Consider the following 16,564-nt stretch of genomic DNA (forward strand, 5'->3'; position numbering starts at 1 on the left):
TTTCCAACCCACCATCAGCAGATTACCCGGGGCTGCCAGCTAGACCCCATTTTGCACATCCAACCCCTCAAACCCACCTTCCGCAATGGCTAGCACTCTCTCTCTCTGGGACTTATGCACAAAATGAGCCCACTGTCTTGACCTTCTGCTGCCCTTGTTTCCAGCTCAGAGTCAGCTCCTTCCTAACTTTTGAACAGTAGAACATCAGTACTATAAGAATAAGACAAGTCTGAGCAAGTGCATGTAAGACCAAGAGCAGTGTCTTTAAGAGACTTGCTCTAAAAAAAGAAGAAGAAGACTGTGAAGGCAGCCAATAAGCAAATGCCCCCAGGGATAGTGACTCTGTAATTATTTAAAGAAGGAAACTCTTGTGCAAATTGCCCAAGTCGTCTCATTTCAGGCTTCCGTTGTGTGGCTTGGCGGCCTGCTGCTTCATTCCCATCAGAGGGCAAAGGCTGAAAGAGAAAGAAATCTCCGTGACTGTAAGTGATTCCCAAGCCCTTGGCCTCTGCCACCTGTCACTGAGCCACTGACGCACCTCCCCGGTCACACTGGCAGGGCTCCACCCGACCTCCTGTCCCACATTTCTTAAGAGGCACAAGATGCATTTACTTCACTGGCCACAAAGACAGCACTGGGGGCCGGGGTGGGGAGGTGGCACGCTTCCATCTGATAATGCTTCCTGGGCCACAGAGCCTAAAACAACACAAATTGCAGGCTTCCGGAGGAATGAGGGGGGAGCCAGGGCTGCCGCAGCTGTGCATTCAGCAAGACTTCCTGGAACGTAATGTCATCATGAGATTGTCTCCATGGCAGACCTGGAGTTCCAGTTGCAGTACTGGCAAAATATGGGGATGGCAAGACAGATGAAGTCCTGGTACTTAATGTCTGTGAAGACAGAAGCATTTTTACACCTTTGAAGGCTCTAGCTCCATCCTCTCCTGTTTTCTTCCTCCTTCTTCCTCTTCATCCTCCTCTCTACTCAAAATCTGCCCCCTGTCCCCATTTTACAGTTGTTAAACTTCCACGGTGGGTTCCCACCAAGCATACTAAACTAGATATCTTGAGAAATGCGAAAATGTGTGTTGAGGTGAGAATTTGGCACATGGATCAAGCCACCTCCCTCTCTAAGATCAACCTGCCTCAATGTACCCATTGTTTCTTCAACAATCCCTGTTGAAGACACTATTCTTGGCTTCCCTGGTGGCTTAGTGGTAAAGAATCTGCCTGCCAATGCAGGAGACATGGGTTCGATCCCTGGTCCAGGAGGATCCCACATGCCACAGAACAGCTAAGCCTGTGCACCACAACCATTAAGCCTGTGCTCCAGAGCCTGGGAGCCACAACCCCTGAAGCCCCCGAGCCCTGGAGCCCCTGCTCTGGAACGAGAGAAACCACTGCAGTGGGAAGCCTGCGCACCACAGCCAGAGAGTTGCCCCTGCTCGCAGCAAATAGAGAAGAGCTCGCACAGCAGCGAAGACCCAGGACAGCCAAAAATAAAATAAATAATTTTTTTTTAAAAGAAGACACGATTCCTAGTGATGGTGGGTATCACATGATCCCTGCTCCGAAGTCTCCTGGGTGAGGCAGATACCTGGAAAACTAAGGAGAACCTGGAGAAAAACCTATTGCAAAGTGGTACCTACAAAATACCATTCCATCTAGTTTTACTCAGTCTCTCACACACACACACACACACAAGCACTGGATTAGCATATTATATACGATAATCTTCACACAACCCTGGGAGGTAGCAGGGGAACAAAGTTGTTAGTTTTTTGCTCCAACTGTCCCTCCTGGACTGGGAGCTCCCTTGTGGGAAGGCCCTGGTTATAGACTCAGAGAGTCTTATAGTTGAAGGGACCATAGCAGAAAGACACCAGCCTAGCACCTTCTTCATATAGATGAGGAAAAAGAGGTAGGAAGGCAGAGTGGGGTAGTGACAAAAGCAGGGGATTCTACTTGGCCACCTGGCTTGCTGTCCTGGCTCTCAACTGTAAGCTAAACACATTACGATGCATGTGACATCGTTTAAGTCTTGATACCCTCTTCCATAAAGTGGAATCAACACTATTTTCTTTGCCCATCTTCTTGGGCTGTTAAGAATATTAAATGAGGTAGTGGATGTGAAAACACCTTGCAAAGCTATGACAAATATGATAGCCCTTTGTTCTGATTTCAAGTCTAACTGTATGTTACACAGTGTAAATGTGGTTGTGTGGGGACCTGAGTGCGTGTGAGCTCTCTGGATTCAGGGGACAAGTATCACCAACACTTAGTATGTTGTTGTTGTTTAGTCGCTAAGTCACGGCTGACTCTTTGTGACCCCATGGACTGTAGCCTGACAGGCTCCTCTGTCTACGGGATTTCCCAGGCAAGAATACTGGAGTGGGTTGCTATTTCCTTCTCCAGGGGGATCTTCCCCACCCAGGGATCAAATCCGAGTCTCCTGCTTTGGCAGGCAGATTCTTTACCACTGAGCTACCAGGGAAGCCCATAGCACTTAGTATAGTGTCTGTTAAAATGCTGCTTTAAACATATTTGTTAGACAACGACTGGGTACAAAAATCATAAACATAACTTGCTCAATGGCAGTTCTGAATGTCTCCAGAGCTATTTCAGGGATAACTCATGAACATACCCTCTTCCACCTCTAATTCAGTGCCTATGATAGAGTTACAAGAGGGCAAGATAGTTACCATGTCCCCATTACACCAGAAAGATCACACGGATTTCCCCCTGTAGCCCAATGGAGAGGGAAAGTGAAGACTTGCTACTCTGAGACCTCATCCTCAAGAGGGCGTTTCTCAATTTTCCTTTTGTAAATTCCATCTCAAGTATGTTGAGGGCTGGCCAAAGACCTTAGGCTGGTGTCCTGTAGGCAGTGCAGCTGGGATGGATTGATAATCATGAGAATGGAGTCACGAGGCCAAGAGACAACAGAGCTACTGGGACAGTCTGCTTCATGTGACACATCCAGTGCTGAGCACACAGCCTTGCTCAGTCCAGACGCAAAGTCTGCTGCCAATTCCAGCTGGTACTATGTATGAGACACTCCCTGAAAATGATGTGCTCATCTTCATCAGCTACTGGATAATTAATTCAAGGGTGTTTGTGAAGCACCTGCTCTATCCCATGCTTGAATTACTGATGTAGAAGTTGTTCTCGAAGGTGAGGACTGAAGTCACAAGAGTTTCTTCCTTCAGAGATGGCGTGTGAGTTGACTGGAGTGTTGGAGGATATTCACAGATGGTAATTTGAGCGAGGAAGAAGAACTAAAAGGGGGAGAGAGAGAAAGTGAGTGAAGGAAAGTGAGGTGGTGACACGGAGAAAGTGACATGTCATGAAAGCAAAAAAAAAAAAAAAAAAGTCAGCAACAACAGGGAGAGGGAGAGATGAAGTAAGCGTCATATCCAGTGGGGTCATCAAAAGGAACTATGATGAAAGATCATTAGATGTTGCAATAAAGAGGTCATTAGTAAGATATGTGAGAAAAAGTTTCAGCTGTGTGGTGAGTCAGGCGAAGAAAACTAGGAGAGACATAGTTGCCCAGGAAGGTGATGCTGTGGTGATAGTTCATGCATTCAAGGATATGGACAGAAAATAATTGTGAGAAGAAGTACCAAGGTCAAATGATTATCTTTTCATTTGGGCAAATATTAGCAAACCAGATGACAGGAAGAAAGAGTCAGGAGAGAAGCTGTGAAAATAATTATATACAAACATATATATGTATGTATGTTTGTCTCTGCCCCTGGTTCCTGGCACAAAATTTCTAAAATCCTTGGCATTTCCTAAGTGGTAAGAACACTAGGAACATCCTTTGTTCTACTAATTAGTCTCTGACCCCAGTTTTTGACACAGAGTTCCTCAATCCCTTGGAATTTCCTGGGTGCTAGGAATGTCTTTTGTTCTAATGAGGCAATTCTTGGTGGACTCCTGAGTAGCTTCAGGTTGGGGGCTGGTCATCAGAAAGACCAAGCCGTGAGGAGAAACTTGGAACTTTCCACCCACCCTCTATCCTCCAGGAAGGGGAGAGGGACAGGAGACTGGAGAATTGATCCTGCCTATGTGATGCAGCCTCCAGAACAATCCCAGAGTTATGGCCTTCAGAGAACTTCCTGGTCAGGAAGTGCCTGCAGAGTGGTTTGCCCCTTCCTACACAGCTCGCCCCGGGTATCTCTTCATCGAGCTGTTCACCTGGCTCCTTTACTATGTCCTTTATAATAAACTGGCAGGCATACGTGTTCCCCTGAATTTCTTTTTCTTTTCTAGCAAATTACTGAATCCAAGTAGGGGGTAATGAGAACCTTGGTTTATAGCTTGTTGGTCAGATGATAGATAGGTGACCATCTAGGACTCGTGACTGGTGTCTGAAGTGAGGGATCCCTTGTGGAACTGAGATGCTCACAGGTAGATAGCATCAGAACTGAATTATAGGGCACCCAACTGGGGCCTCCCGGGTAGCTCAGCTGGTAAAGAATCCACCTGCAATGCAGGAGACCCCGGCTCAATTCTTGGGTTGGAAAGTTCCCCTAGAGAAGGGTTAGGCTAACCTACTCCAGTATTCTTGGGCTTCCCTCATGGTTCAGCTGGTAAAGAATCCGCCTACAATGTAGGAGATCCCGGTTCAATTCCTGGGTTGGGAAGTTCCCCTGGAGAAGGATTAGGCTAACCCATTCCAGTATTCTTGGGCTTCCCTGGTGGCTCAGATGGTAAAGAATCTGCCTGCAATGCAGGAGACCTGGGTTTGATCCCTGGGTTGGGAAGATCCCCTGGAGCAGGGCATGGCAACCCACTCCAGTATTCTTGCCTGGAGAATCCTCATGGACAGAGGAGCCTGGTGGGCTACAGCCTATGGGGCTGCAAAGAGTCAGACACAACTGAGCGACTAAGCACAGCACAGAGCAACTGGCATTGCAGAGAATTGTTTGCTGTGTAGAAAACCCCCACTTCTGGTGTCAGAAGTATTGCACGTGTGTGAGTAAAGGAACACAGGAGTGGTTTCCCTAGAAAGAGGGGAAGGTTCCAAAAAAGAGAATGATTGGGGGGATTGGGATTTATAGGAAAAGATGGGATTTACATGAATGAGGTAAGGAAGCTCTTCCTCCTAGCCCACAGGAATGAAATGCAGGTGAAGATAAAGGGCAGTGAAGTTACGCTATCAGAAGTCAAGTTCTCTGAAGACCACAGAAGTGAAGTGAAGTGAAGTCACTCAGTCATGTCTGACTCTTTGCGACCCTGTGGACTGTAGCCTACCAGGCTCCTCCATCCATGGGGTTTTCCAGGCAAGAGTACTGGAGTGGGTTGCCATTTCCTTCTCCAGGGGATCTTCCTGACCCAGGGATCGAACCTGCATTGTAGGCAGATGCTTTACCGTCTGAGCCACCAGGGAAGTCCACAGAAAAACCTGCTAATCAAGCAATGTCGAGGAAAGCATATTTACAGGGTCTAGGGGGTCTGGGTTCAAGTGGTTTAAGGTAGTTCTAAGAGGGGGAATCTGATTGAGACTGGGCAAAATTCATGACATGATAGTTTAGTACTGGTGGATGCAGCAAGGTGAAGGTCAGGTCTTGGGTAAGTACACAGCTGTTTGACAAGTGAACTGTTTGCCCAGATAAATAGTCTACTGTTCTGAGAAGAGAGCTCTTTGACTAGATGAACAAACTATTTTGCCCAGACAAAAACAAATAGCAAAGTTATTATTCTTTCTTCCCTGACAAGAATTTCCTGAAAAGAATAGCTGTCGTGTTAACAGGGACGGCTGTAAGTTGTCAATGCAAGTGGTCTTGCTGCTCAATACCGAGGGCTTCCTTAAGAGAAAGCACAGACTAGAAACACTGTAGCATGGGTTCCAAACATTGCTGGACACTGAAATCTTCTGAAGATCTTCAAAAAAATATTTATGCCTGGTTTCCACTCCCCCAAACATTGATTTAGTTGGTATGGGTTGCCACCTGGGCACCGGGACTTCTTTTTTAATTTTTTATTGAAGTATAGTTGATTTATAATGTTGTGCCAATCTCGCTATACAACGAAGTGACACAGTTATACACATATACACATTCTTTTTTTTTCATATTCTTTTCCATAATGGTTTAGCACAGGATATTGAATATAGTTCCCTGTGCTATAGAGTAGGATCTTGTTTATCCATCCTGTATGTAATAGTTACACCTGCTAATCCCACACTCCTACTCTTTCCTTCCCCCACCGCTTTTCCCCTTGGCAACCACAAGTCTGTTTTCTATGTCTGAGTCTATTTCTGTTTTGTAGATATGTTCATTCGTGCCATATTTTAGATTCCACATATAAGTGATATCATATGGTATTTGTCTTTCTGACTTACTTCACTTAGTATGGTAATATCCAGTTGCATCCATGCTGTGGCAAATGGCATTATTTCATCTTTTTTTATGGCTGAGCAGTGTTCTATTGTATAAATGTACTACATCTTCTTTAACTATTCATCTGTCAATGAACATTTAGATTGTTTCCATGTCTTGAATATTGTGAATAGAGCTGCTATGAACATAGGGGTGTATGTATCGTTTTAAATTAGAGTTTTGTCCAGGTATATGCCCAGGAGTAGGATTGCTAGGTCATATGGTAATTCTGTTTTTAGTTTGCTGAAGAACCTCCACACTGTTTTCCATAGTGGCTGCACTAACTTACATTCCTACCAGCAGTGTAGGAGGGTTCCCCCTTCTCCACACCTTCTCCAGCGTTTGTTACTTAATGATGGCCATTCTGACTGGTGTGAGGTGGTACCTCACTATAGTTTTGATTTGCGTTTCTCTAATAATTAATGATGCCGAACATCTTTTCACGAGCGCACCAGGACTTCTAAATGCCCACCAAGTGATTCTAAAACACAGCATTTGGGAACCACTTCTCTAGAGTTAAATGAAAAAGTAGCAATGAAATAACAATTTGGGCAATGCCCTGGAGATGTAAGAAAAGACTAAAAGATCAATAAACCACAATCAAGGTATTATCAAGCTTTGATTCAGATTGTATAATTGAGCTGTGGGATTTCTGTCAAATAGGTGAAAAAAACTTCTTGGAGTAGTTTTAATTCATGTCTCTTTGAGAATGAGCATATCTTCATGTATTTGAAAGTCATTTGTAGTTCCTTTTCTGTCAACTATCTGTTCATATCTTTTCATGTACTTCATTTCAAATATCAATTTTCTTATAGGTAAATCCTTTTTCTTCTTGTAAAAATGGAAATCATTTTATTGCTATTTTTTACTATAGAAATGATTATAATTTTGTCCTCATGATATAAAAATTTAAAAGATACAAAGGAAAAAAGTATTACTCAATCCCATTCCCAAGAATACTTACTGTTTTTTACATCTGGTTGTTTATTTTTTCAGGCCATTTTCCAGACATTTGTATACAGACATGTTTTTGAAAAAACATGATTTATTCAACAAATATTTATTGTGTATGAGTATTACAAGGGTCAGACTACATATATCATTTTGCAACATGCTTTTTTCACCTAAAGATGGATCACGGAAATTTTGTTCATAGCCTGTAAGTGCAGGCAGTTGAATCAACTAAGTATAGAATATAATTCAACAAGCAGTAATGCAGTTTCTCTCATCTTCTCTGGGCCACTGTGCCTGCCTGTCTTCGTAGAGGCGCCAGCTGAACTGGTGACATGGATGGTCAGAGCAGTGTTACCAAGCTGGATGGACCTACCTCTTTGTTCAGCTAGAGTGATAGAGTCATTTGTTCAACAACTATTTATTGAGGATCTACCTATCAGCTGGGAATTTATTCTAGCTGCTGGGAATGAAACAGGAAAAAGGCTGGACAAATTCCCGGACTTCATGCAGCTCAGTGAAGGAGACAGATAATAGGCAAGAGAATCTCAGAATGGGGCGTGTGTTATGAAGAAAATAAAACCAAATGATATGGGACTTCCCTGTGGTTGAGTGGCCAAGACTCCACACTCCCAATGCAGGAGGGCCCTGGGTTTGATCCCCAGTCAGGAAACTAGATCCCACATGCAGTAACTAAGACCTGATGCAGTCAAATAAATAAATAAATACCAAATGATGTGACAGGGATTGATGGAGCGTGTGCTTTAGACTGAGAGGACAGTGAAGGTCCACTAAAGAGTAGACACATGAGTCAAGGTCTGACTGAAAGAAGGAGCCAGCCAGGTAATGGTCTAAGGAAGAGAATTCCAGGCAAAGGATATGGCAGATTCAGTGGGCTTGACTGGATGTAAAAACAGGAAGAGGGCCAGCTCAATGAGCAGAGTGAGCAGGGCTGAGGCCAGAGGCATAGATAGTGTCAGTCTAGAAAAACCTTGGCAACGAGTTTTGGCCTTTATTTAGAAAACAGTGGAACATCATTGGTGGATTGGTACGATCTGATTTATGTTTTCACTTTTTTCTTTTGGAGAGCCTTCTGAGAATTTTATTTAAAAATTCCTGGAATAGAACGTTATTGGTTTCCATCTCCACCTTATGCAAATCTGCAGGATAGGAAAACTCAGACATTAGAAATATAAATTTCCCTTTGATGATCATATATATGATGCTTCATCGTAAATCTCTTTCCTGAACATTATCTCATTTAAACTTTATAAAACCCAAGGAGAAAGGTAACACTATGCCCACTTTAAAACAGATAAAGAAAGTGAGACTCCCAGTGCTGAAGGAATTATATAATGCAGGATCAGAACTCAGATGTCCTAGTGCTAAACCTCTATGCTTCCCCTCTTCCGTCTCTGTGATTCTAAACCAGGTGTTTATCCGGAAGTGGAGAGGAAATTTTTGTTAAAACCATCTACTGATACTCTTCACAACTATCAAGGTCATGGAACAACAAGAAGATTAAGAATCTAGCACAGACTAGAGGAGTTTAAGAAGACATGACAACTAAACACAACATAGGGTCCTGTGTTGTATCTAGGGACAGAAAAAGGATGCTAGTGAAAGCAACTTATGACAAAAGTATCATGATTATGCAAAATGTTAGCATTGGGGAAAATTAGGCAAAGGATATTCCAGAATTCTCTGTACTATCTTTGTAACTTTTTTGCATCTAAAATATTCCAAAATAGAATTTATTTCTAAAAAATGCACATAATGCACCTATGTGAATGTGCCTATGTGCAGGGTTCTTGGGCTGTTTTACTGCTGCAAATCTAGTAGGTAAGAATTCTTGAGGAGATTCATCTCTCTAGATTGACCACAGCTCTCATTTATAGAGTAAAATACGTAGTATATATGGCTAAAAAATATTTGGGAGAGAGAGTTCTTAATCAACAGGCTGGCCATCAGATATTTCTAATCCCTGTAATTCTGTAAGTAATTATCACGTTCACACTCTATTATTTTCATTCCATCTCATCATCTACATTTTTAAAGAAATGATTATAATTTAGGATTGCCAAAAAGAAATACAGGATACCCAGTTAAATTTGAGTTTCAGGTAAACAATGAATAATTTTTCAGTATAAAACTAATGTAATAACATTTTATACAACTGAAAAGTACTTGATAATCTTAAATTACTTTTTATTTGGGTGTTCTGTGTTTTTATTTGCTAAACCAACCCTATTCTGGCTGGTTTGCACATTCTCCCTAGTCTGGAGACTTCTGGGGGGCTGGCAGGAATGCACAAAGCAATTATTAAGAGGATTTTTAAGAAGTCCAGGAAACTAGAGTAGTGGCCCTGGACATGAGGGAAAGTGAGTGGACACAGAATCTGTCTTGGAGGTAGAGCCAAAAGGCTGTGGGGTAGGAAAGAAAGTGAGGTGTCAAGGATGACTCCTAGGTTTTCAACACCTGGATGGATGATGGCAGAGAAATTATGATTTCCTGTTTGTTCATTGTACAATATCTGCAGATGTGTAACTACTGAGCATATAATAATAAAATAAGAAGCAAAGTGGTTGAAACCAGGGTAAGGAATCTCTTTGTTACTGAGGACCAGAATCTTCCATCCCCACTTCCCCAAATCAGCTGAGATCAGGTGGTTCTTCCCAGGAGATTGCGTGGTAAAGAATCAGCCTGCCAATGCAGGAGACACAAGAGACTTGGGTTCAATCCCTGGGTTCGGATGATCCCCTGGAGTAGGAAATGGCAACCCACTCCAGTATTCCTGCTTGGGAAATCCCATGGTCAGAGGAGCCTGGCAATCTATAGTCCATGGGGTCACAAGCAGTCAGACACAACTGAGCAACTGAGCACACTTAAAGCCAATTTATACTCTATGCTTCTTAGACAACGTTAAAGACAACTTTACTTGAGTTAAGAAAGAGAGGGAATATAAGATGTTATTCAGTAATTAGAATAAGCACTTAACTCTATTTTGGCACCATACAATAGACAGTTTCCCATTACACAGCAAGAAGCAAAGGAAAGTGAGGAGAAAAGGGGTGGAGAGGAGAAAGAACAGAGGCAGGATGGGAAAGAGAGTAAAAGAACAGGAAGAGTGGAGAATAGGTGACAGCCTGACTGGGCTTGGCTTCTAAACTGACTAATGGAACAGTTTATTTCATTGGCTAATAATCCCAAGGCATTTAAGGCACCAGTTAATATATTGACTAACAATAGCAGTTTACTAGTCTGAGGAGTGGGACAAGAAGGAATATTTCCTGAGCCCCTTATTAGATGCCAAGAGCTTCATACATTTTCTCAATTTTCACAACAACCCATGTTGCAGGCATGTTTACTGCTATTTTACAAAAGTTAGTAACTTGCCCAAGAACACAGAGCAAATGGTTCTTAGACTTGGATTTGAATGCTGGTCTGTCATCTGCCAGAACCCCAAGCATGTAGTTTTTCTATTACATCATCTTCCTTCACATAGTTTAAAGAGTTTGAATAATATTTATAATTAACTTCTTTGTTGGCTGTTTTTTCCTTCACAGATTCTCTAATTCCAGAGATAGGCATTCTTTTTTTCCGTCTATTCCACTGAATAGAAATAAGGGTATTGAGGACAGCAGAGAAGTATATATTTCAGAATAGTTCTGTTTGGAGAACAAAAATCTGCCTTCTGACTGTGGTTGTTGCTAGGTGGGAGTGGTTGATACACATTTAGAGGGTAATACCTCTTTTTTAGGGCTTCCCCAGAGCCTCAGGGGTAAAGAATCTGCCTGCCAATGCAGGAGATGCAAGAGACACAGGTTCGGTACCTGGGTTGGTAAGATCCCCTGCAAGAGAGCATGGCAACCCACTCCAGTACTCTTGCCTGGAGAATTCCATGGACAGAGGAGCCTGGCAGGTTACAGTCCATGGGGTCGCAAAGAGCCAGACACAACTGAAGAGACTGAGCATATCAGCATCTCTTTCTAAAGAAAGACTTTAAAGGAAGTTTTGATTGACTATGGTAAGGCCTACACTAACTTGAAATGTGGAAACCTGTTTTAAAAAAACAAAAGGAGGTGAAAATCATCTTAAAAAGGAAAAAGTACTCTTCCTTAAGCCAAAAGTTGTGGTTGAGTATCTGGAGAAGCGTTAGATTTTTGTTAGTTGCCTTAATTAATGGATTTTCATTTTCCACTGCAATTTAGTAGCTTGGGATTTGGAGAGAAGAGCAAAGATGTGAGTGAAACAATTAGCAACAAGCCAGAACCCAAGGAAGAAAGGTAAAGAAGGACTTATGAAACGGCATAGCTGAATAGGACTGTGATATCTGAGAGCTTTACGTTTTTGTTTTGTGTTTTGTAATTCTCTTTACTATCTTCATCTTTAGTAAACTGATTAAACATGCAGTTTAGATTGTGTTAGCAGTTCCTTAGGAAATGAAGGAGAAATTGTATTCTTAGAGCAAAGCCAGGAGAGAGAAGCAGAAGCCTTCAGAAGCTGTCGCTACTTAGTAAGAAATCACTTTCCAGAGTCTTCTGGAATACTCTGGAAGAGAACAGATTTCCTGCTATGGTGCAGGATGAAGTTTGAGTATTTTAATTTGCTTATAATAGGAAGAATGAGAGATCATGGGGGGTGGGGTAGGTAGGGGTCAGATTAAATGTCCGGGAAAATCCTCTTAGCACTGTGTGTCTAAGGCAGGAAATTAGATACAAGTTGAAATCCAAGAAGGTCCTGTGGTTGGGTTTCTCCCACAGAAGGAGGAGAAAAATCCCTGCATCCCTAGTCATGCAAATAATATGCAAATTAGGGCAATTACATATCTACTTAGAAAATTTTGGTTACCTCATTTTGGCTTCAGGAGGAGTTGGGACACCAAAAGGGAATGTTTGTCAACAGTCCAGAGTTGTTAGATTTTTTCTGGGGGAAACAAAAGGGTAAATTTCTTATCAAGAGAATGCCAGGGTGGTAAATGAGTTTTTCAAATGCCTTAATATGTCTCTTCCACAAAGCATACCAAAGAATAATTATGAAATGGTCAAAATGTGAGACATAGATAAAGCATAAGTGCAAATTTCTTTTTTTCTATTCATTTTACCAGAGGGTACTTTCTCTCTCCTCTCTCTCCTCCTTTCCTTCCTCTCTCTCTCAACAATGTGAAAGAAAGGCCTGGATTTTCCCCTGCAGGTGATTTCTAGCCATTTCTCTAAATTCAGGCTTTGAATCTATCTCTTGGGAGTGGTCTGGTGATATGTGAGGCTGAGAGTACTGAACAAGTGGACCAGCTGCTTCCACAGCTGCATCTGCGACACAGGCAGAGATGCACCTGGGATGGCTGTGGATGTCGCTGCCCTGGCACGGGCTGAGGAGGGAATCGGGAAACTGCTGTCTCTCCAAAAACAATCTAAAATTGAGCAAAATCTGTCTTGGGTTGAATTAGAAGTGCTTTCTGAACAGTAGTTGACCTGATTAGAAGTTGGGCATCTCTCTTCTTCAGCAGAAGATGGTGGAATATGTCTCCTAGCAACAGGGATAGTTTACCATTTAATAGTAGGACTGTCTCATCAAGGAGACTTGTTGTGCTGCCCACAGTTCTCCCAGTAAGTACCAGAGAAGGGTCACAATCAGAACAAACTTAGCCATTGGCCTTCAGTTTCAATGCACAGTCCTAATGAGGTGATGATTCCAAGACCCGGATTAAAGTAAACTGAAGTAACCAGATTTTTCTGAGTGTTTCCCTATTTCTGTTAAAGTTGTCACCACTGACTGTACCAGCTACTGGCTTCAAAACCTTGGTATTATCTGTGTCTTTCTTCCCTCTCTTCTATCTGAGAGGGAAGAGGAGTCTGTCTGTCTGTCTCTCACTCTCTTTCTGTCTCCCATTTCTCTCTCCTTTCTCCCTAACCTCTCCCCTTTCCTTCACTGCTTCCCTGAGTACCAGCCCCTGTCAACATTTGTCTTTCACACTTTTCCTTTCCTTCTTTCCCACCTCTGCAACCATCCTCCAGAAGTGCTATTAGTTCCACTCTTGCCAGCTCTCAAATCTTTCCTTTACCTCTACTCCCAACCCTCACTCCACGTCCAGGTAGCAACTCATCCTTCCTGAGGGCAGCAAAGCTGGTCTTGGCTTCTAGTCTTTTCTCAAAACATTTTATTCTACATTCAGCTGCTAAATTATTTTCTCTATAATAAACAATCTAATCATAACATCGCCATGCTAAAAAAACTCTCAAGGGTTCCCCATATCCTATGAAGCAAAGTCCAAAGCTCTAAGCCTTAAATTCCAGGCCCAACATGGTCAGCTTCTGTCCATCTTTGAAGCTGTAGCTCTCCCTATCTTCTTTTAGGCAGACATGGCTTCTGCCAAAATGCTTCTTGCCCACTTGGATCTTTTTTCAAGTTGCTTCCTCTCCTGAAAACAAATCACACTCTCCCGTTGCCCCATCACCCAATTCCTCCATCTTTACACAACCAAAGTCACCAGACCTAGCTTGGTGCAAGCTTGATTTGGTCTGGTAGCTTACCCTGAGATCCCTGGCTAATCATCTGAACCCCTACACAATTTATCCATGTAATGAGGTCACCCTAACAATAATCAACCAGGTGCTGCTGGGGGCTCTGTCCCACATGCTTATATGGACCTCAGCGTCCCATTTTAAGTTCCATTTTGCCTGTGTTTCTAGAAGCTCCCATCATGCTTCACATGTACTCACTGAACAAGGACACTTCTTCCAAGCCAGCCCCCTGCTCTGCATTTTCCCCCGTCTGCTAGGCATCACTGTTCCTGCATAGCTGGGGGGCTGCGGCCCCTACCATATCGAAGGTGAGCACCATTCTGCAAGATGCAGAAAAAACACGTGACTTCTTACTGAGGACTTGGAAGTCACTCTACTAGAGAGCCCCTTCCCACCCCAAATGCTGTTGATTCCTAGTTTCCTTTGAGTCACTGTGAAACAGTTCTTTCTGCTCCCCTTGTCCTACCCCAATGTCACCTATAAATCCATAGGATTCAGATGTTAGGTTAATATGGATGGGACATTGTACTATCCTTGGAACTGGCTTTTCTGCCAAGACTATAACAATTTTCATCTGGTTAAGTATGTTACACCTGCTCCAGCTCAATGAGCCCCTAATACAAATGGATGAAGGGTGGCCTGTTCATATATTTTCCAGAAAATGTAGCCTTAATGAGTTACTGTTATCGCTGGAAATTTATCATATCCCTCAGGTATGCTGCAGCTGCTTGGTCACTTCAGCCATGTCCGATTCTGTGCAGCCCCACAGACTACAGCCTGTCAGGCTCCCCTGTCCATGGGATTCTCTAGGGAAGAATAGTAGAGTGGGTTGCCATGCCCTCTTCCAGGGGATCTTCCTGACCCATGGATTGAACCTGGGTCTCCTGCATTGCAGGCAAATTCTTTACCACTGAGCGACCAGGGATGCCCATCCCTCAGGTATACTGGGGAAGAAAAAATGGTTAAGATGCACTAGTTACTATTAACCATACTGTCCAACAAGGGGCTTCCCAGGTGGCACTAGTGGTAAAGAACCCACCTAGCAAAGATGGAGACATAAGAGATGCGGTTTGATCCCTGGGTCAGGAAGATCCCCTGGAGGAGGGCATGGCCACCCACTCCAGTATTCTTGCCTGGAGAATCCCATGGACAGAGGAGCCTGGTGGGATACAGTCCATGGGGCAAAGAGTAAGACAGGACTGAAGCAAGCACGCACATTTTGTCCAATGTGGGGCTACTGAGCACTTGAAATGTGGCTGGTTCCAAATGAGATGTGCTGTGAGGACAAAATGCACATCAGAATTTGAAGACTTAATTCGGCATCCCATCCCCCCAAAAGTAAAGTATGTCTTTAATAACTTATAATATTGGCTACATGTTGAGATGATAAGATTGTGGATTAGGTTAAATAATGTGATTAAAATTGATCCCACCTGTTTCCTTTTACTTTCTTAATACAGATTACAGAAAACTTAAAATTATGTATGTAGCTTGCATTTGTGGCTGGCATTAAATTTCTATTGCACAGTGCCACTCTAGAGCAATGATTTTCTAAAGCGGCAGCAGCAGCACAGAGGAACTTGTTAGAAATGCAAATCCTGGGGTCCCTCCCCAGACCTACTGGGTCAGAAACTCTGGTAGGACCCAGGAGTCTGTGTTTAACAAAGTCTACAGGTAATCCTTATTCACATGGAAGTTGGAATGCCATTGCTACAGAAGGTAAGCTCTAAGGCATGGAAAGTAAGACCTGGAGCATAATAGGATCTTCACAAATTTTGTTTAACTTAATTTCTACAGTTCCTTTTAAGTTCAAAATTCTTCAGTAAGTCTATCAGTCAGACAGAAGGTAAATAATAATATTTGTTCTCAACTGTGGAGGAACAGCTTGCTAGTAATTTCAAATGTTGCCACTGCTGGTCTGGAAAAATTACAAGTCATTATATCAGGACATCTTAGACAATTCTCAACAGAAATGCAGTGAACATCTCAGAAGCAAGAGACAGACATGAAATCAGCATAGAGAAAAATTAAACCATGCTGACTAAATTATAATATAAAAGATGTCTGGGTGCCACGTGAGAGGGGCTGGGCAAGACACTCTGCAGGGGAGTAACCCTGGCTTTTAACACCTGCCTCCCCTCACGCCCGTGCCCTGGTGGACAAGGCCTCAGTCCCTCCCGTGCAGCCACCAGAAGGTCTTCATCAGCTGTGGTCTCTGACCTGTAGTCCTTGCACATTTCACCTTGACACCTTCTGGTATCCTCGAAACCATATATTTCCTTTCTGGTGTAACATGTGCCACTATGAAGAGTCATCAGTTCAGAATACCACCACAAAAATATGCCAGGCACATGGCAAAGCAGAGCTTATTGAAGAGTGGGTGATGACTAGCATAGAGCAGAAGGGAAATTGTTGTAGCAAAACCTGCTTTCCACACCTGCTAAGTGAAAAATGTTCAGCCCTCAGTCTCTCACTCAGTAACTGATACTATGTTTAACACACGTAGTGGTTTTAAAAGTATCATCCCTGTACTTATTAAACAAGATCATTGCAAAAAAAAAAAACAAAAAAAGAATGCAGAAGTTCTCTTCTCTGATTCAATTCCATCCCCAGTCTTATTTTGAATTTTAAAATATTGATATTGATACACATTTGTTGCTTAGTTGCTCAGCTGTGTCTGACTCTTTGTGACTCCATGAACTGTAG

The 16,564-nt window shown here is 42.9% G+C and overlaps 1 long non-coding RNA gene across 1 annotated transcript; it reads left to right on the top strand.

The window, feature by feature from the left end:
* The first annotated feature begins 394 nt into the window (after positions 1 to 394).
* Positions 395 to 1,515, top strand: LOC122673757. The gene is made up of 2 exons (XR_006334818.1): positions 395 to 482; positions 718 to 1,515. It is a non-coding gene; the product is annotated as an uncharacterized LOC122673757 (long non-coding RNA).
* Positions 1,516 to 16,564: the final 15,049 nt, after the last annotated feature.

This window comes from Cervus elaphus, chromosome 18, assembly GCF_910594005.1.
Source record: "Cervus elaphus chromosome 18, mCerEla1.1, whole genome shotgun sequence".
NCBI classification, from domain to species: domain Eukaryota; kingdom Metazoa; phylum Chordata; class Mammalia; order Artiodactyla; family Cervidae; genus Cervus; species Cervus elaphus.